Source organism: Cervus elaphus, chromosome 15 (assembly GCF_910594005.1).
Source record: "Cervus elaphus chromosome 15, mCerEla1.1, whole genome shotgun sequence".
Taxonomy (NCBI): Eukaryota; Metazoa; Chordata; class Mammalia; order Artiodactyla; family Cervidae; genus Cervus; species Cervus elaphus.
This window is the reverse complement of record NC_057829.1, coordinates 66,730,150-66,751,216: the sequence shown is the minus strand read 5'-3', so window position 1 is coordinate 66,751,216 and position 21,067 is coordinate 66,730,150. Positions and strand designations below refer to the sequence as shown.

The window sequence follows — 21,067 nt, the reverse complement described above, 5'->3', positions numbered from 1 at the left end:
AGAGCAAAGACCTGTGTCTTTAGACAGAGCCTTTGTCCTTCCTCAGTAACACCTCCCTCTTCTGGCACCTCTGGAAATAGTGCCATTGGAGCTATAATCACCCAGCCTTAAAACTTGGAATCACCTTTGCCTCTTTTCTCCAGATCTTTTTCTCTTTCCTTTTGAATGAAGAGTGAATGAATGAATATATACCTATCTATAATAACATGTAGGGGCATTGGGTGCAGCAGTGTGTGCATGGGACCTTTGAAGGAGGTCATCATTATCTTCATTATCTCCACCATTGTTTGGCCTCAGGTCAAATAACAGAATAGAAAATTGGATTAAAGATTTACTAAGCATGGCTCTGCCCATCAGAACAAGACCCAGTTTCCCTCTCAGTCTCTCGCATCCAGAAGCTGCTATAAGCCTCTTATCCTTCTCCATCAGAGGGCAGACAGACTGAAAACCACAATCACAGAAAACTAACCAATCCGATCACATGGACCACAGCCTTGTCTAACTCAAAGAAACTATGAGCCGTGCCGTGTAGGGCTACCCAAGACGGACGGGTCATGGTGGACAGTTCTGACAAAACGTGGTCCACTGGAGGAGGGAATGGTAAACCACTTCAGTATTCTTGCCTTGAGAAGCCCATGAACAATATGAAAAGGCAAAAAGATAGGACACTGAAAGGTGAACTCCCCAATACACTACTGGAGATCAGTGGAGAAATAACTCTGGAAAAATGAAAAGAGGAGTCAAAGCAAAAACAACACCCAGTTGTGGATATGACTGGTGATGGAAGTAAAGTCCGATGCTGTATTGAGCAATATTGCATAGGAGCCTGGAATGTTAGGTCCATGAATCAAGGCAAATTGGAAGTGGTCAAACAAGAGATGGCAAGAATGAACATTGACATTTTAGGAATCAGCGAACTAAAATGGACTGGAATGGGTGAATTTAACTCGGATGACCATTATATCTACTACTGTGGGCAAGAATCCCTTAGAAGAAATGGAGTAGCCCTCATAGTCAATAAGAGTCCACAATGCAGTACTTGGGTGCAATCTCAAAAACGACAGAATGATCTGTTTGTTTCTAAGGCAAACCATTCAATATCACAGTAATCCAAGTCTATGCCCCAACCAGTAATGCTGAAGAAGCTGAAGTTGAACGGTTCTATGAAGACCTACAAGACCTTCTAGAACTAACACCCAAAAAAGATGTCCTTTTCATTACAGGGGACTGGAATGCAAAAGTAGGAAGTCAAGAGATACCTGGAGTAAGAGGCAAATTTGGCCTTGGAGTACAAAATGAAGCAGGGGCAAAGGCTAATAGAGTTTTGCCAAGAGAACGCACTGGTCAAAGTAAACACCCTCTTCCAACAACACAAGAGAAGACTACACATGGACATCATCAGATGTTCAATACCGAAATAGATTGATTATATTCTTCACAGCCAAAGATGGAAAAGCTCTATACAGTCAGCAAAAACAAGACCGGGAACTGACTGTGGCTCAGATCATGAACTCCTTATTGCCAAATTCAGACTTAAATTGAAGAAAGTAGGGAAAACCACTAGACCATTCAGGTATGACCTAAATTAAATCCCTTACAATTATACAGTGGAAGTGATGGAACAGATTCAAAGAATTAGATCTGATAGACAGAGTGCCTGAAGAACTATGGACAGAGGTTCGTGACATTTTACAGAAGGCAGTGATTAGGACCATCCACAAGAAAAAGAAATGCAAAAAGGCAAAATGGTTGTCTGAGGAGGCTTTACAAATAGCTCTGAAAAGAAGCGAAAGGCAAAAGAGAAAAGGAAGTGAAGTGAAGTGGCTCAGTCGTGTCCAACTCTGTGACCCCATGGACTATAGCCGAACAGGCTCCTCTGTCCATGAGATTCTCCAGGCAAGAACACTGGAGCGGGTTGCCATTTCCTTCTCCACGGGATCTTCCCGACCCAGGGATCAAACCCAGGTCTCCCGCATTGCAGGCAGACGCTTTAACCTCTGAGCCACCAGGGAAGCCCTCCCATTTGAATGTAGAGTTCCAAAGAATAGTAAGGAGAGATAACAAAGCCTTCCTCAGTGATCAATGCAAAGAAATAGAGGAAAACAACAGAATGGAAAAGACTAGAGATCTCTTCAGGAAAATTAGAGATACCAAGGGAACATTTCATACAAAGATGGGCACAATAAAGGACAGAAATGGTATGGACCTAAAAGAAGCAGAAGATATTAAGAAAACATGGCAAGACTACACAGAAGAACTACGCAAAAAAGACCTTCATGACCCAGATAATCACGATGGTGTGATCACTCACCTAGAGTTAGACATTCTGGAATGTGAAATCAAGTGGGCCTTAGGAAGCATCGCTACAAACAAAGCTAGTGGAGGTGATGGAATTCCAGTGGAGCTATTTCAAATCCTAAAAGATGATGCTGTGAAAGTGCTGCAGTCATATGCCAGCAAATTTGGAAAACTCAGCAGTGGCCACAGGACTGCAAAAGGTCAGTTTTCATTCCAATCCCAAAGAAAGGCAATGCCAAAGAATGCTCAAACTACTGCACAATTGCACTCATCTCACATGCTAGCAAAGTAACACTCAAAATTCTCCAAGCCAGGTATCAACAGTACATGAACCAAGAACTTCCAGAAGGTCAAGCTGGTTTTAGAAAAGGTGGAAGAATCAGAGATCAAATTGCCAACATCCGTTGGATCACTGAAAAAGCAAGAGTTCCAGAAAAACATCTACTTCTGCTTTATTGACTACTCCAAAGCCTTTGACTGTATGGATCACAACAAACTGTGGAAAATTCTGAAAGAGACAGGAATACCAGACCACCTTACCTGCCTCCTGAGAAAACTGTATGCAGGTCAAGAAGCAACAGTCAGAACTGGACATGGAACAACAGACTGGTCCCAAATAGGGAAAGGAGTAAGTCAAGGCTGTATATTGTCACCCTGCTTATTTAACTTCTATGGAGAGTACATCATGAGAAATGGTGGACTGGATGAAGCACAAGCTGGAATTAAGACTGCCGGGAGAAATATCCATAACCTCAGATATGAAGCTGACACCATCCTTATAGTAGAAAATGAAGAACTAAAGAACCTTTGACGAAAGTGAAAGGAGAGTGAAAAAGTTGGCTTAAAACTCAACATTCAGAAAACTAAGATCATGGCATCTGGTCCCATCATTTCATGGCAAACAGATGGGGAAACAGTGACAGATTTTATTTTGGGGGGCTCCAAAATCACTGAAGATGGAGACTGCAGCCATGAAATTAAAAGACGCTTGCTCCTTGGAAGAAAAGTTATGACCAACCTAGACAGCATATTAAAAAGCAGAGACATTACTTTGCCAATGAAGTTTTGTCTAGTCAAAGCTACATAAATACAGTAGTCATGTAAGGGTGCGAGAGTTTGACTATAAAGAAAGCTGAGCACTGAAGAATTGATGCTTTTGAACTGTGGTGTTGGAGAAGACTCTTCAGAGATCCAGCCAGTCAATCCTAAAGGAAATCAGTCCTGAATATTCACTGGAAGGGCTGATGCTGAAGCTGAAACTCCAATACTTTGGCCACCTGATGAGAAGAACTGAATCATTTGAAAAGACCCTGATGCTGGGAAAGACTGAAGGCGGGAGGAGGGGACAACAGGGAATGAGATGGTTGGATGGCATCAACGACTCAATGGACATGAATTTGAGTACACTTCAGGAGTTGGTGATGGACAGGGAGGCCTGGTATGGGGGTCACACAGTCCATGGGGTCACAAAGAGTCAGACACGACTGAGCGATTGAATTGAACTCTACAATAACATGTATAAGATGCACAGTTCAATAAGTAGTTACAGAACTACCACCCACGAGGGACTAAAGGGGCCAGGGCTGAACAGTGGACCTCAGGGGTGTATGAGGCAGGAGGCGGAAGCAGGAATGGGGAACAGGAGGTGATAGGAGAAGTCGCTAAGGAAGGTGAGCAGACTTAGGCAGGTTCCAAGAGGGAACACAGGCCTACTTGTGGCCTCTTCACTAGGACCTCCTTCCCAGAACCCCTTCTCTTTGTTAATGGCAGGTCTCCCCAGAACAGATGACCTGGTGGTCCAGGAACATATTATTTCCTGGTGACTGAGTGCCAATGCAATCTCAGAACAAGGGAAGCAATGTTCCTACTACAGTTAGCCTATGCGGAATACTGTGTTCAGGTCTGGGTCTCTTATTTTATGAGGCAAACTGAGAAGACAACTACCAAGATCTTGTAAGATGTATAAACTATGGCACATGAGGAGGAAATGGAGGCTAGAGACGTCGAGCCAGAAGAGAAACCTGGGCCGGGGTTAGAGGGACAGAGGCCTTCAAATCTCTGAAATGGAAAGCAAGCCTTTGGTTCTGTGCCTCCTTGCCTGCCCATCTCCTCAACAAACTCATAGCTCACTCACCACAAAGTTATCGACCCTTATGAGATCATCAACAATGCCTGGACGACAGGGACCTCTGTGTTACTCATCTTTGTATCACTCTTCATCCGCAGGCCCTACCAAGTCTAGCACAATACCTAACACCCCCACAGACACAAAGCTAATGCTTATTAAACCACAACATAACCCTATCATTCTGCAACTCAAAAGTGCTCATTTCCCTTCAGTGACTGAATTTAAAAGAAAATGTCTTCGAGTCGGGTTCAAAGGCCATTAAGAACCTGGTCCTTAACTGCCCTGTCTTTCCATCTTTTGGTCTCCAACCTACTCCTCTTAGGGTTTCCCTGGTGGCTCAGATGGGAAAGAATGCACCTGCAGTGTGGGAGACCTGGATTCGATCCCTGGGAAGATCCCCTTGAGGAGGGCACAGCAACCCACGCTAGTATTCTTGCCTGGAGAATCCCGTGGACAGAAGAGCCTGGCGGGCTACAGTCCATGGGGTTGCAGAGTCGGACACGACTGAGCGACTAAGCACACATACTCCTCTTACGTTCTTCTTGTCCAGCCAATCAAATGACTTGATTTTCTCCAACCGTAACCTCCATGGTTTTATTCATCCCCACAGAACAAGTAGGAAGGAACCTCTCCTCAGGGCGACTGCCCCCACCTCAGCCATACTGTGTCATATCACAGCCACACCTAACTCCTGCCAAAGCCACACCTGGGCTCTGGGAATGCCTGTGTCTCTACACCCAGAGTACTTGTTTAACTTTTTATTTTATATTGGAGTATAGCCAATTAACAATGCTATGGTAGTTTCAGGCACATAGCAAAGTGACTCAGCCAAACATATACATGTATCCATTTTCCCCCAAATTCCCCTCCCATCCAGGCTGCCACACTCATATTACTCTTTTTTTTTTCCATTTATTTTTATTAGTTGGAGGCTAATTACTTTACAGATTGTAGTGGTTTTTGCCATACATTGACATGAATCAGCCATGGATTTACATGTGTTCCCCATCCTGATCCCCCCTCCCACCTCCCTCCCCATCCCATCCCTCTGGGTCATCCCAGTGCACCAGCCCCGAGCACTTGTCTCATGCATCCAACCTGGACTGGCGATCTGTTTCACACTTGATAATATACATGTTTCGATGCTGTTCTCTCAGATCGTCCCACCCTCGCCTTCTCCCATAGAGTCCAAAAGTATGTTCTATACATCTGTGTCTCTTTTTCTGTCTTGCATATAGGGTTATCGTTACCATCTTTCTAAATTCCATATATATGCATTAGTATACTGTATTGGTGTTTATCTTTATGGCTTACTTCACTCTGTATAACGGGCTCCAGTTTTATCCATCTCATTAGAACTGATTCAAATGTATTCTTTTTAATGGCTGAGCAATATTCCATTGTGTATATGTACCATAGCTTTCTTATTCATTCGTCTGCTGATGGGCATCTAGGTTGCTTCCATGTCCTGGCTATTATAAACAGTGCTGCGATGAACATTGGGGTACACGTGTCTCTTTTCAGTTCTGGTTTCCTCGGTCTGTATGCCCAGGAGTGGGATTGCTGGGTCAAATGGCAGTTCCATTTCCAGTTTTTTAAGGAATCTCCACACTGTTCTCCATAGTGGCTGTACACACTCATATTATTTTTTTTTTTTCCATATTACTCTTAACAGTAGATACGTCCTTATCCTACCCCTTTCCCTCTCAACAAGCGCAAAATCAAAAGAAACCCTGAATTACAAGCTATATTGTACAAAACAGCTAATTTCTTACAGATTTTCATAATGAATACATGGATGAATTCTTAAACATCCCTTGCAGATCTTCTACTGACTTATAAAGTGACAGGTCTGTTATTATAACATGAGTAAAATGGTAAGATTTGCTTAAGGAGAAAGAAGCAACACTATTTCATTTCACGAGCTACTACTTTGCTATTTCTGTCCTGTTTAAAGACAAAATGAAGAAAAAAACCCAAAAACTTCATTTCTTTTTAAAGTCTTACTTTACCTTACCATCCCCACCAGAGCTAAGTACATTTTTTCCAACTGAATTTTCCCACCATAAAATACACCAGAAAAAATGTGACACAGATCTTAAAATAGTCCTATATAAACAATACAGGAGTATATATATAGAAGCACTTGCTGTATATAGAAATGACTGGTTTTAAGTGATGATAACTGTTGCTATTCCAGGAGACAAAAGCCCCCTTTCACCAAAAGTTCAACTACTTTTAAAAATTCCAATATCCACCCAGTTAAGTGTCTGGCTGAGCTCTCCCTAGCAGGACAGCTTCTCCACTGCAGGTGTTTTGGGGTCCCTCCACCCCCGACAACCTCACTCCCAGTTAGGTCATGTCTGCCAGGAGGTGACTGGGGTGAAATATGGAATCATGGTTTCCTAAACACTCTAATTTATGGGGGTGAGGGCAGGAGTTGATTTGATGCAGACAGTATTTCTTAATCAGGCTGTTTCCTAGGTAGAACCCTAAATTTATCTACTAACTTAAATTATAACAGCTTTCAGGGAACAGATCCTGCTGTTCATAGGCCAAACTCTGAAAGAAAGATGGCAATCACTTGCTGAGGTGCTCAGCCTCTAAGGGACTTATTAAAAAAAAAAAAAAAAAGCAAAGCCTGCATCTTCACTAAAGGTGACCACAGAGTCCTGGGCAGAGCACTTAGGCCTGTTACCAGGGCCCAGGCCCAGTGCTAAGGGCTTTCTTGGTGGTTCAGTGGTAAAGAATCGGCCTGCCAAGGCAGGAGATGTGAGTTCCATCCTTGGGTTGGGAAGATCCCCTGGAGAAGGAAATGGCAGCCCACTCCAGTATTCCTGCCTAAGAAATCCCCATGGACAAAAGAGTCTGCTGGGCTACATGAGTCAGACACGTAAGTCATGTCCTACATAAGTCGTGAGTCGTGAATCTCACGAAAGTCATGAGTTGGACACGACTTAGTGACTGAAGAACCACCACCGCCCCAATGCTGGTCCCTGGAGGTTACCTGATTGTCCGAGCCCTCTTTCTACTTGCTATAAATACCTGTTTCTTTACACTTAAACTGAGATTGGCCCCACCTTCCCATTCTTAACTGTAGTTTCCTATTCTATATCCCTAAAATAGAAATACCTGAAAGACACTGCAAGTAGAAAATATCTTTTAAGACAATCCATGAATTACATTTATAATGTTACTATTGACTTATTTTTGACTGATGGAATTTCACTTCTCCACAAAAATCTGATATAGCTGGATCAGAAAAATACACCGAGAAAATCCAATTCACATGATTCTCAGATATTGATGGCTGTATCAGTTGAGATTTGGGGAAGGCGTGGCAGCCATCAAGGACATCAATATCTACATCTAGAAGTTTCTGAAATACGAGAAAACTATAGCCTGACAGAGAGGCACACAAATATTCACTAAATGAGTGAATCCGCACATTTACCTAAATCCTTCAAACATAGTTTTATTTTCAAGCTATACAACTTTCTGGGCTAAAATGGTATTTGTCCCACAACTAACTGCCTCCTGCACATTTCCAGTGGTTTCCTCTTGATATACACTTTAAGTTTGTTATTGTTCAGTAGCCAAGTCATGTCCAACTCCTTCTTAACCCCATGAGCTGTAGCCCACCAGGCTCCTCTGTCCATGGGGTTTTTCAGGCAAGAATACTGGAGTGGATTGCCATTTCCTTCTCCAGGAGATCTTCCCAACCCAGGGATCAAACCCACTTCTGCACTGCCAAGCAGATTCTTTACCACTGAGCCATATGCAGTTTATTCCAGCATAGGATAAGATATATAGATGTCTACCTCCTGAAGAAAACATGACTATTTTTTAAAAATGGATTAGAAAATAGTTAATCATATTATAAAAGGATTGCTTTATAAAATGAATTTTTTTTTTTTACCCTGCCCGCCGCCCCTATAAAATGAATTTTTTTTTTTTTAATTTATTTTTGGCTGCGCTAAGTCTTGGTTGTGGCATGTAGGATCCAGCTCTCCTGACTAGGGATCTAACCCGGGTTCCCTGCGTTAGGAATGTGGGGTCTTAGCCACTAGACCACATGCAAAGTCCCTAGAATGGATGATTTTTTTAATTAGAATTTTAGTTTGAAATAACTCTGCATTCTTATACAGCTGTGAAAGATCTCATGTGTTTTCACCCAGGACACCACATACACTCTTGCCCATCAAGTTTCTGCCACCAAGAGTATCTTGTGAAACCAAACTGCATGGCAGCACCACATTACAACCAGGACACTGACCCTGAAACACATACAGAACATTTCCATCAGCACCAGGACCCCTCCTGTTGTCCTTTCACAGCCTCATTCATTGCTCTTCCACTCCCCAGAACAGATCATTTCAACAGCTTCTCTGATAAAGTACTTGGTTTTCCACTGGCAGTTGACTCTTGAGCTTTAGCTTTTAAGTTTAAACAAATATTTAAAAACTCACAAAATGGCAATCAGTAGGGAAACATTTCTCAGTCAACGAAACCCGGTTTTATGTGCAACTTTTGAAAACTCAAGAGTGGGGTTTGGTGCCAACAAGGTTAACTAACCAGGCTCCCCTGGTGGAGATACTTGGCAGGCAGTGCTTCAACCGTGGGTGCTCAGAGAGGACTGCTCACAGAGAGCAGCGGACACCAGCCCTGATTTCATGAACGCTGCAGAAGCACCTCTGTGGCAGTTATTTCTCAGGCAGCTCCTCTGGCTTCTCTGAATGGGATGGATTTTTGATGTGTCCATTTGGCTAGGTAACTGCCCTCAACAATTCACTTAAACATGAATTCAGGTGCTGATGTGAAGGGATTTTGCAGATGCAGTCAAAGTCTCTAATGGGTCGACTTTAAGGGTTGCTATCCTCGGTGTGCTGACAGTCTTAAAAGCAGGGCGAAGGCTTTCTGAGGGACAGATGACCTACCACCTGCTGAAAGCAGGGCAGACCATGCCCGTGGGGTTTCCACGTGCTGGGATCTGCCCTTCCTGACAGCCTGCCCTACCAACTCTAGACTTTCTTAGACAGCCTCCACAATTCCATAAGCCTGCTCCTTATGAGAAATTCCTTAATGAATGTGTGTGTCTGTCTTCTACTGGGTTCTACCTGTTGAACCATGATCGACCTACTCAGGACCCACACCACAAAGAGATTTAGAAAGAAGATACCAAAAGAAAACTAGTTATGGGCTAAATTGTATTTCCCAAACCCAAGACAATGGATGACTGATTATCTAGGAAGATAATATGTACTTATGTATGTACTAAACGCCAGAGAGACTTGCTGAATGAACTTCTTGGTAGAACACAGCAAGCGAAGTAACCATTAGGAACAAAATATTAACCTAAACTGAAGTTGTAGTCAAAAGACAAGAAACCAAATCATTATGAAACCAATACTGTAACACAATTATCCTTCAATTAAAAACAGATACATTAAAAAAAAAAAAAAAAAAAGCCAAATCATTTGCTTCAAACCATCTGCGTGGACTGCCCTATTAAGGAGAGCCCTGTGGTTCTCCCACCTAACTTAGGGTTCCAGGCCACAAATAATGAATGGATCGCCTTGCGTTCCCACACCGCCACCAGCCGTTCACTCTCTTTTGCTGTTCTTCAGTCTTGCTGCCAGATACATTAGCTAGAAACCCAAAGTGGGGCAATTAATATAAGATTTCAGTTACTATGTGACTTGCTTAAAGGCCTGTCCAAATGATTTGTGAGAAAAATCTTATGAACCAACAGAACAGAAACTGAAGAGTTTTTTCCATTATTCTCCTCTCCCAGAGTATTTAAAGACTTGGACTTTCCCATCTTTAGGGGAAATATTTTCTTATAAATAGTGAGGCATGCCGGGCATCTTCCACTTCATCTTTTTTGGTGGTCTGTACCACTCAGTGCACACTCGCTGGAATGTTTTCCTAGTAAGTGATTAGCAATGGAAAACGTGGCTAAGACAAAGGATGGCTTTTGGGATGAGATGATGGGAACCTTCCCATCTTTCCCAAGAGATAAGCAGTTCTTCTATAGAACCAAGGGGCTTATTTTAGAACCAATGAGTCTATTTCTGTCTTTTCCTTCAGACTTGTAGCTTTCCTAAGGATGATAAATGAAGAATGACTGTGTTAGTGAGTTAACAGCCCAAAAGATGAGTAATTGCCCAGCATATCCAATAATAGGAGATTAAAAAACCAGAAATATATTTCCGTTGCTAAGGTAAGACCAACTATCTGAGCTTTAATTCTTCTGTTCCTTCCTTGTGCCTTAGTCTTTGGATCAGTAACATTCAGAACTTTGTGTTGTAGTGCAAAACTCTCAATATTGACTGAACTAATTTCTTGGATGATTTTTACAACATAAGGAGGCAAGATCAGTAGTTATACAAAACAGACATAAAAATATGGTTCTTTTGTGATACAGTGAATAAAAATTACCTAAGTCCAGATGATGTGCTAAAAAATACTACAGACCAAACTACCTCATACATTTGCTTTAGAAGCAGGCATTTTAAGGAGAGAGGTGAGGTCATCACTTCTTTTAAAACCTGCCTAAAGGGAAAGGTTTTGTTCCTTTCTAAAGGAACTGGTTTAGAAAACTAAAGGCTGGTTTTGTTCAGAAAAACCTTATCCCCTTTTCTTATTCAAGTCTCCTCTCTTCAGAAGTGCTTTCTGATGACCTCGAACTGTAATGAGGAAATGGAATTGCTATTATAAATTTGCTAATTATGTTTTATCATATCATTAGTAATCACATGATATGAAGGAAAAGGGCTAGCAAAACTGCCAAAATATCACTGAGTCCCGATGTCTGCAACATTGAAAAATGAAAAGTCGAGTTCAAATTCTCATCCAGTGCCATTAAGCTCATCTGCAAATTTTGTGCAAACAATAAACTTAAAAAAATACAAAAGGGGGCAAAAATACTGAGTATTTTTCTTGCTGATCCGAGAAAATAGAAGTCTTAGCATTTTACTTTTCTGCTTCCTTTCCCCAGAAACCTCAAGCACTTCATCATCATCACAGAAGAGAAAAGAGAGAAAACCAGACGACTTTAAAAACCAAACCTTCTCTCTCTAAAATTCTTTCACAATTCCTCTCACCATTTCTATTATCTACCCCCCTCCCAGTATCTCTTAAAAATATGTCAGAGATAAAAGAAGTTTTTGTATTTCTATAAGGAAAAATATCCAACAACAGAGAACTCTGATTAAATAAACTCTCATAAATCCATATAATGGACTACTATGCAGCCGTTAAACAAGATTAAATTAGGTCTACTTAACTGTTAATGAAAAGTTACCCAAAACAAAGGAAAATAAAAACAGGAAAAAAACAGGAATATTTTATGCAGTATGATCTTATTTGTATAAATTGTATATGGATAGGAAAATCCTGGCAAAGAATGGTTGGTTAGCAGATACTTGGTCTTATCTAAAATGTCTATGAGATTCCCTTGAAATTCAGTCTTGTCCCAAATCATGTGTCATGGACCAAAAATGCTCAGGACATTTTGGACAGGACCAAATGTCCTGCAAGGGAACTAGTTCACAGTAGCATGTTGACTGAAATTTTTAATAGCCATGACAAGGTTGTGTTCTACAAGTAGAAATTCTGATAAAATCTATTTTGTGTGATTGTCATCAAAAAGTAAAACAGAATGGAGATTTATAACGACATGCCCTGTATTAGCATATGTAATTCTAACAACAGAGAATGTTTGACCATGAATGAATGAGAACAGAATCCTCTGTCAACATTAGATGGCTCTTAAGCATCACTTCAAAATCCTCTTGGCCCACTGCTTACCCCTTCCATCCCTTCCACTGCTACAGTGACCAGTTCCACACAGGCTCAGACTGGTTTCACACCCATGTAACCAGTGCAAGCAGTTTTCAGTTGCGAGGTCGTGTTGGACTCTTCTGTGACCCCGTGGACTGTAGCCTGCCAAGGGTCCTCTGTGCATGGGATTTCCCAGGCAAGAATACTGGAGTGGATTGCCATTTCCTTCTCCAGGGGATCTTTCTGACCCAGGGATAGAACCTGTGGCCTCTGCATTGGCAGGGGGATTCTTTACCACTAAGCCACCGGGGAAGCCCAGTACAAGCAGACATCACCTCATGTACAGCTCACAGCATAGCTCATTGCGTCTCTCACTTCTGCTTTGGGACTTCTCCTGAACAGAGAAGGAATTAATGCCCATGGGAGAATATGTCCCCCTCTGTACTCAAGCACAGTTCTGAGAGCATCTCACAATGCTTCTTTATAAGTCCTAGGTAGGACACAACACCTGTTACCTGTAGTCAAAAGCCAACATACTATCACATCCTTGATTTTCTTTCCTTTCTTCCCATTTCACTTCCCTTGTTCTGAACTCCTGCAACCTGGGATCCCATTCCAAATACACCTCCCAGCACGCAAGCCTTTGTATCAGGCAGATGTTCAGGCTATAACTCCATCAGAAGTTTTTCTACTAATCAGTTTCTGGCTTTGTACATTTCATCCTCTTCTATTTCCATGATTCCAGTGCCAAAGGTGTAAAGATACATTCATATCTCAATACAGTTACAAAGCTGGTTATGCAGCTTTGTGTCACAATACCAGGAGAGCTGGTGGAGTGCAAGAGTACTTTTCAAAGTCATTCCTACATCGGGATGGCCAGCAATAACTACACATTGAAGTGATTGCAAACCCAAATTAAATGCATTCCCAGCTCAGCTTCTCCACAGCCAGAGTCCAAAAAACACCTGCGACATTCCAACATTACCAGAGACAGAAAGAGTGAAAGAAGGTAATTAAAAATGCCAAGAGAGGATTTTAGATCAACTGCAGTAATGTCTGAATTTTTCAAATTTCACAAAAACACATGACGACATAAACACACTTGCTAGAGCCCTTCCTGAAGCCTGTGCATATGAGAAGCATATACATTTAAAGTTAATTAGCTTTATGGTAAATCTACCTTTCACTAGGTACTAATCAAGTAAGTGTAAGAAAAGCAGACAGAACACAAAGACTGAAAAGGATCAAATCTATGTACTACCACCATCCCCAGTCTAATCTTCTCTCCTAAACTTCAGGTATAAAAATATCCTAACTGCTGACTTGGTCCTCTTCACTTGTCCCATGAGCATCTCAAAGCTCAACACGCCCCACACTATCATTTTTCTCTACCAAACCTGTTCCTCCACTTCTACTCCTCTTGCTGACTAATGGTACCAGTATGTATCATGTGTGGAATTGTGGGAGTCATCTTAGATTCCTCCTTTTTCTCTAGTTTCACCCTGCTATGACAAACTGGTCACCAAACACTATGTCAAGTTGTAAACTGAAGACCACCTCCTAAATATCTACTGGATCTAATAGCCATTGGATCTCTCCCATATTCTCCATCCCTAGCTCACTTTTAGTTACAGGCCCTCAATATTTCTGTTCTGAACTGTAACAACCGTCTAACTTCTCTTTCGAACTTTACTGTAATCTCCCCATCTCCCTGATGCCATAGTAACCTTTCTAAAAAGCAAATCTGAACATGTTATACTACTGCTTAAAACTCTCTAATAGCTTCCCATTACACTTGGGATAGTCTAAATGCTTCAGTATGACCTACAAAGCTAAAATGACATGATCCCTAGCTCTTTAGTTTCATCTCCTACTTCTTTGGCCATTCAATGTTAGAACACATTCTGCCACTCTCCAAACTAGATATGCTATTTTATAGTTCATTCTGCCAAGAACCTAGACAGCATATTAAAAAGCAGAGACATCACTTTGCCAACAAAGGTCCATAGGGTCAAAGTTACAATTGTTCCAGTAGTCATGTACGGATGAGAGAGCTGGCCCATAAAGAAGGCTGAGAGATGAAGAATTGACGCTTTCACATTGTGGTGTTGGACAAGACTCCTGAGAGTCCCGTGGACAGCAAGGAGATCAAACCAGTCAATCCTAAAGGAAATCAACCCTGAATACTCACTGGAAGGACAGATGCTGAAGCTCCAATACTATGGCCACCTGATGGGAAGAGCTGACTCGTTAGAAAAGACCCTGATGCTGGGGAAGATTGAGGGTGGGAAGAAAAGAGGACAACAGAGGATGAGATCGTTGGACAGCATCACCAACTCAATAAACATGAGTTTGAGCAAACTCTGGGAGATAGTGAAGGACAGGGGAGCATGATATGCTGCAGTCCATGGGGTCACAAAGAGTTGGACACAACTTAGTGACTGAACAACAACTGCCAAGAACACCCTCCTCCCCTTTACTCTTATTCTCCTCAAGGATGCAATTCAAGTATCCTCTCATCCTGGAAGTCTTCATCACGTCACCTATACCAGTTGGGTTTGATGTCCTGTCTCTGTGCTTCCACAGAGCCTTCGTTAGCTCCATCAGATTATGATTTGCTCTCTTCTCTACTAGACTACGAGATTCTTGAAGGCAAGAGCTCTCTTTTATACCTAAAGTCTCAGAGGCTAGCACGGTACCAGGTACATAGCACTGTCAATAAATGCTGAAGACATGGCTCAAATTAATCATAAGAAAATAAGAAGGAAGATGAAGATTGGGGGGAAAAACAGTACTATCTTTGCAAGCTTGTGTCATAAGAGATTGTTTTTCTTCCTGGGATACAATACAGTAAATGGGGCCAATCAGTGACTGCCAGTTAATTGTAATTTTAGCAACGATTTCCCAGAAGAGTGACCAATTGTTGTTACCTAATCTAAGGCCTGGGACATAAAAGACTCTCATTTCCTATTTAATTTTTTTTCCTATTTAATTTAATTGTACTGATTTTATTATTTCAGCTCCTATTGGCACCAACTTCGAGAAAAGTTACAATAGAGTTTGTCCCCCAGTTGAAGCCAGCTTGAAAAACAAGTAAAAATCAAACCCTGTGCTCCTTCCTGTTGAGTTTGAGAATATCTTCAAAGAATTTTCATTGTCTTCTTAAATACACAACATGAATTCAGCCTGGAAACTGAGACTCCAAATTTTGAAACATGATGGTTTGTCAAATGAGAGAGAGAGAGAAAGGCACTTAGCTTACCAAATGAATGAATGAATGTTCAAAAGAGGTCAACGATTATTCATTTACGTAAAGATCCTTCAAACACCTTTTGAGGTATCTGCCCCTCGGTCAAGACAACAACCTGTCTTAAGTTCTCCGGGAGTAGGTTCTACAACTGCCTGAAAAGAACATTACCTTGGTTCCTGACAACATTCAGAAAATCTAGGTCATCCTTCGCCACTAACCCCTCGCCAAAAAAGTCAGTTTTAGAGCTCAAATATGTGTGCTGGGACCCCAGAGAATACTGTCAGTGGTGACTAAGGGCTTAAACTAAAATTAGACAAGTCTGGTTTGAACACTCTGGTTCTGCTACACACTTAGGTGTATGACCAAAGACAAGTCATTTACCCTCTCATGGCCTCTTACTTTAATCATCTGTGAAACAGAGATAAATCCTAGGCTCCCTATGAAAACTGAAGAAGTTTAGAATTTAACACAGGGCTTGGCACATAGCAAGTAATGCAATAAACGACAATGAGTATATTCTTGATGAACTTTCTCCTGGTTCTGAAACCTAATAATCATCTCAAAGGAATATGTATAACATGTTTAATATCTACAGAAGCAAGATCTTGGAATCATTGGGAAAATTCAGCTACAAGCTGCTGCTTTTAAAATAGAGGCTATGGGCTTCTATGAAAAAGCATAATTAACATCCTGTGAGCATTCAGTCCTAGGCAGCCTTGTTTTGAAGTTCTTCAGCACAGCAACTCCACATACTGTTCACTCTGTTTCACAAAACCCAAACTTCGCCTGTGAGTGGCTTCACATGGGTTGTGGAGATTGTCCGCCGTCCCCTCTCACCTCTAGAAGTGGTCGCTCCCGCTTACTGGATGGGGCAGTGGGGAGGGAGGCCCATGAAGGAAGGTTGTACAGCCATTGCCTTTGTCATATTTCCTCTGTGAAGAAACAGAAGACTTCAGTTCCTGGGATTGGTTAAGCCCTAGAACAGAGAACTAAGGAACTACTTTGTATTCTCCTACGACTCTCATCTCTTTGTGTATAGTGCCATAGAAGCAGAATTGTTATGCATTTTTGCATCTTGATCAGGAAACTGGAATGAAAATGAACACAGGTAGCCTGCCATACACCATAAATGGAAGCTGGCACAGAGCAGAGAAAGACTCAAAGACTGAGGGAATGCGAAGAGGAAAAGCCAGTGAAAGAACAAATTATACACAATGACCATGCCCTGAAGTTTGCAAAACACTGTGAAGGTTACTATATTTAAGATCAGCATTGACTTGAGGTCAATATGGTCTCCTCTGGTGCTAGTTAAGGATTCATTCAACAAATATTTTTATTGAGCACTCATTACCTGCTGTACTAAGCTTTAGGGTTAAAATAAACACATGCAAATAAGACTAGTCTTCACTGTTAAGGAACTAGAAGTCTAGTGTAAAAGACAAGTAAAGATTATAACATGGTAGACTCTCTCAAGGGACCTCCATGTGACAATGTGCAGATTAACTGATATGTTCATTCTCCCTGTGGAACACATGACTGAGGTCTATAGGACACTGAAAGCTTTTGGCTAGTAAAACTACAAACAGTACTCTGCATAATCTACTCCCATATATTACATAGAATGTTTACCAAGAATTGGTTACTTTTGTTCCCAAACCTAGTTATGACATCTGTGCTTGATGCTACAAATTAAATGTTATAGAAACTCATGATAGTAAAGAGAAATTGCTGTTTCTATGGAAATTATGATGAATCCTCTGGAAAGAATCAGCAAAAGCAAGTTGCTTAAACACACACACGTGGGCAAGAGAATCACAAAAGTGAGGGGGAAAAATCCTTAACAACTCTTTAATTTGTACTGTTTGTTTAAAAATCCTTTGTAGGGACTTCTCTGGCGGTCCAGTGGTTAAGAAGCCACCTTGCAATGCAAAGGACACCCGTTTGATCCGTGATCTGGGAAGATCCCACATGCCCATGCACCACAACTGCTGAGCCCATATACCCCAGAGCCCATGCTCCACAACAAGAGAAGCCACCGCCACTAGAGAGGAGCCCCCACTCTCTGCAACTAGAGAAAAGCCCACACACAGCAAAGAAGACCCAGAGCAGTCAATAATAATTTTTTTTTAAAGCCATAACATAATATAATAAAAGTCGCTCAGTCATGTTTGACTCTCTGCAACCCCATGGACAGTCCATGGAATTCTCCAGGCCAGAATACTGGAGTGGGTAGCCTTTCCCTTCTCCAGGGGATCTTCCCAACCCAGGGATCGAACCCAGGTCTCCTGCACTGCAGGCAGATTCTTTAGTAACTGAGCTATGAGGGAAGCCCTTTAAACCCATAATTCAGCAAAAAAAAAAAAAAAATCCTTTGTATTGTTTGTTCCACTTAAAAAGAAAACTCCAATTTAAAGAACTGAGAGAGGATATAGATGTTGGATGAGTTCATTCAATTATTACAGGGAACACAAATCAGCCTACATTCAAAGAAAAGGCCTTGGTTCTGAACCAGAAGAATGGCAATAATATTTTCCATTGCCTATTGAAATCATACCGATTCAAGCAAAGAACATAAATGACTGCTAAACATTAGAGGAAAGGTTGGCGGAGAAAATAATTTTCACATGGTGCTGAAGTATCACTCCATGAATTACTGTGGTAATTCGTGGAAGGGGGAGAGCGTATCTTTACAATGGAGACAACGGGTAGTTGCCACCTTAATCAAGTGACTCAACATCAGTAACAGTGAACAATCAGACTGGGTGCCCCCTGATGTGACGTGTTGTGAAGTACATACAGCTCATTAAAATATTCTTGTGAAAGGTTGTTTAAGAATTTGGATTTAACTTTCAGTATATAGGCAACATAGGAAATCAGAGAAATTAGTTAAATGATAATGAGAAAATCATAGAAACCCAAAATATAGACTACTCCATGAAAGGACTAGCTTGGTTTCTTTAAAAAGTCAATACCATTATTAATTTTGTTTGGTAACCTAAGAAAATGTTATTTTTTAGAGTTCAAAGGGATAGAATGACATGCCTTGAATTTGTTTTTAAAATATTCCAGCAAAGAAAAAAGATAAGGAAAGGTAAATATGGCAAACTGTTGACAATTACTGAGTCAACGGATATATTGGGGTTTATTGCCTATTTTCACAACTTTTGTATGTATGTTCAAAACACAAAAAACAGAAAATACTCAATGTCATGAAAAAACTGAGGAGGGGATTATTCTGGTTTAAAAGATACATAACAACCAAACGCAATGCACAAACCTTGACTGAATCCCATGTTAGAAAAAAACAACTATATATGACATTTGGGGAAGATAGAAAATCTGAATACGGACAGGTAGTAAATGATTTGGGGAACAATAAATTTTCTTAGTTATAATGGAATGAGGATGATGTACGAGAAGCAATGCTGGGTCAGGCTCATGGCAGCTGCAATTTGCTTTGAAATGGTTCAGGAAAAATCATTAAGAACTATCAAATCTAGAAAGAAGACAGCTATATGAACACTAATTATACTAGTTGTTCAACTTCTCTGTATTTTTGAACATTTTCATAATAAGGTTTTAGCAGTTTGTCAAACACTTGCAAATGTTTTTTTCAAAATAATATATTTAAGATACATACATAATTTTTTAAATTCCATACTTCAGTTAATTTTGTTCTTTAGTGAACTGAAAGGTAAGAGGGGAGAGGATCCAGACAGTGGGGCACTGATATATATTTAACAAGTTCTCTGGGGAAAGCAGCCCTGGTTTGTAGCATTCACCACTTTTTATTGTATGAATATCCCTACCATGTCCGATTTCAAAATACTAACATGTCACTGAACACAGAGTTGGGAAGAGATGAGTACAACTGGTCTTTCAAGCCACAGCCAGTTCCAACACATCACTGAATCCAGATCATAACAGAAGGATACCAGCTGTAATAGAAGAGAGGGAAAAGATGGTTTGCAGAAAACAAATAAGCAAGGTCATCAGCTGACAAGGTGTGAGGCAGGGGAGAAGGGTTTGAACACAGAAGACAAAGTATTAAATTATCTATAAATATTCATGGATGAAACTGGAACCCGTTACACAGAGTGAAGTAAGCCAGAAAGATAAAGAACATTACAGCATACTAACACATATATATGGAATTTAGAAAGATGGTAATGATAACCCTATATGCAAAACAGAAAAAGAGACACAGATGTACAGAACAGACTTTTGAACTCTGTGGAAGAAGGCGAGGGTGGGATGTTCTGAGAGAATAGCATTGAAACAAGTATACTATCAAGGGTGAAACAGATCACCAGCCCAGGTTGGATGCATGAGACAAGTGCTCAGGGCTGGTGCACTGGGAAGACCCAGAGGGATAGGATGGGGAGGGAGTCGGGAGCGGGGATCGGGATGGGGAACACATGTAAATCCATGGCTGATTCATGTCCATTAATGGCAAAAACCACTACAATATTGTAAAGTAATTAGCCTCCAACTAATAAAAATAAATGAAAAAAAATTATCTATAAATATTCAGCACAGTGCTTGGTATACGGTAATCACTAACTTACTAAGCACCTCCTACTATTGGACCATAAAGAAAGCTGAGCGCTGAGGAATTGATGCTTTTGATCTGTGGTGTTGGAGAAGACTCTTGAGAGTCCCTTGGACTGCAAGGAGATCCAACCAGTCCATCCTAAAGGAAATCGGTCCTGAATATTCACTGGAAGGACTGATGTTGAAACTGAAACTCCAATACTTTGGCCACCTGATGTGAAGAACTGACTCATTTGAAATGACCCTGATGCTAGGAAAGATTGAAGGCAGGAGGAGAAGGGGACGACAGAGGATGAGGTAGCTGAATGGCATCACTGATTCAATGGACATGAGTTTGAGTAAACTCCAAGAGTTGGTGATAGACAGGGAGGCCTGGCATGCTGCATTCCATGGGGTCACAAATAGTCAGACACGACTGAGCAACTGAACTATTATTATTTTCTAGCCCAATTCATAATCTAAAAGGTCATCTTATCTTTTTAAGACGGCATTGACGATTGCTTCTAAGGAAGGGAACTGAATGGCTGGGCAACTTGTCATCAGGAGTGGGAAGAAGCCACTTTACTGCTCTGAGCCTTTTGAATTTTGAAAAATGTGAATGTATTATAAATATTCAAAATATAAATGAAATTGAAATGTATAAATCTTAGGACATGGGTCTCTTGAAAGAGCTCTTCTCTCACCATAAGCTCCTAATCTGACATCTATGCAGTCATGCATTTATTCCCATCATTCCGAATACAAGAATTTAAAAATCAACAGCCAACAGGGACCTCCTTGGTGCACCCAGCGCAAAGGGCATGGGTTTCATCCCTGGTCAGGGAGGTAAGATCCCACATGCTGCACAACGTGGCCAGAAAATAAAAATAAAGAAATCAGTGACAATAAACTAGTACCAAAAAAAAAAGTTCCAAATCATCATGCCCAGCTGACAGGGTAGAGGTTGCAGTTTAACAAGTTTATTCATATGTGGAAAAGTTAGGATCTTGGCTGCCTCAGTACCCATGATAAGATTCACACAAAGCCTTCAGTCACTCAGAATGCCACATTTC

The 21,067-nt window shown here is 41.1% G+C and overlaps 1 protein-coding gene across 4 annotated transcripts in view; it reads right to left on the bottom strand.

Annotated features, from left to right (window-relative positions):
* Positions 1-21,067, bottom strand: part of CNNM2 (cyclin and CBS domain divalent metal cation transport mediator 2) — a 165,466-nt gene that overhangs the window by 39,500 nt on the left and 104,899 nt on the right. Inside the window, exon 2 of one of the 4 annotated variants that reach the window (XR_006345299.1) lies at positions 16,299-16,393. The exons of the other annotated variants lie outside the window; for them this stretch is intronic. The gene's annotated coding sequence lies outside the window, so the exon portion shown is untranslated. The remainder of the gene's footprint in view (positions 1-16,298; positions 16,394-21,067) is intronic. 4 annotated transcript variants of the gene reach the window in all.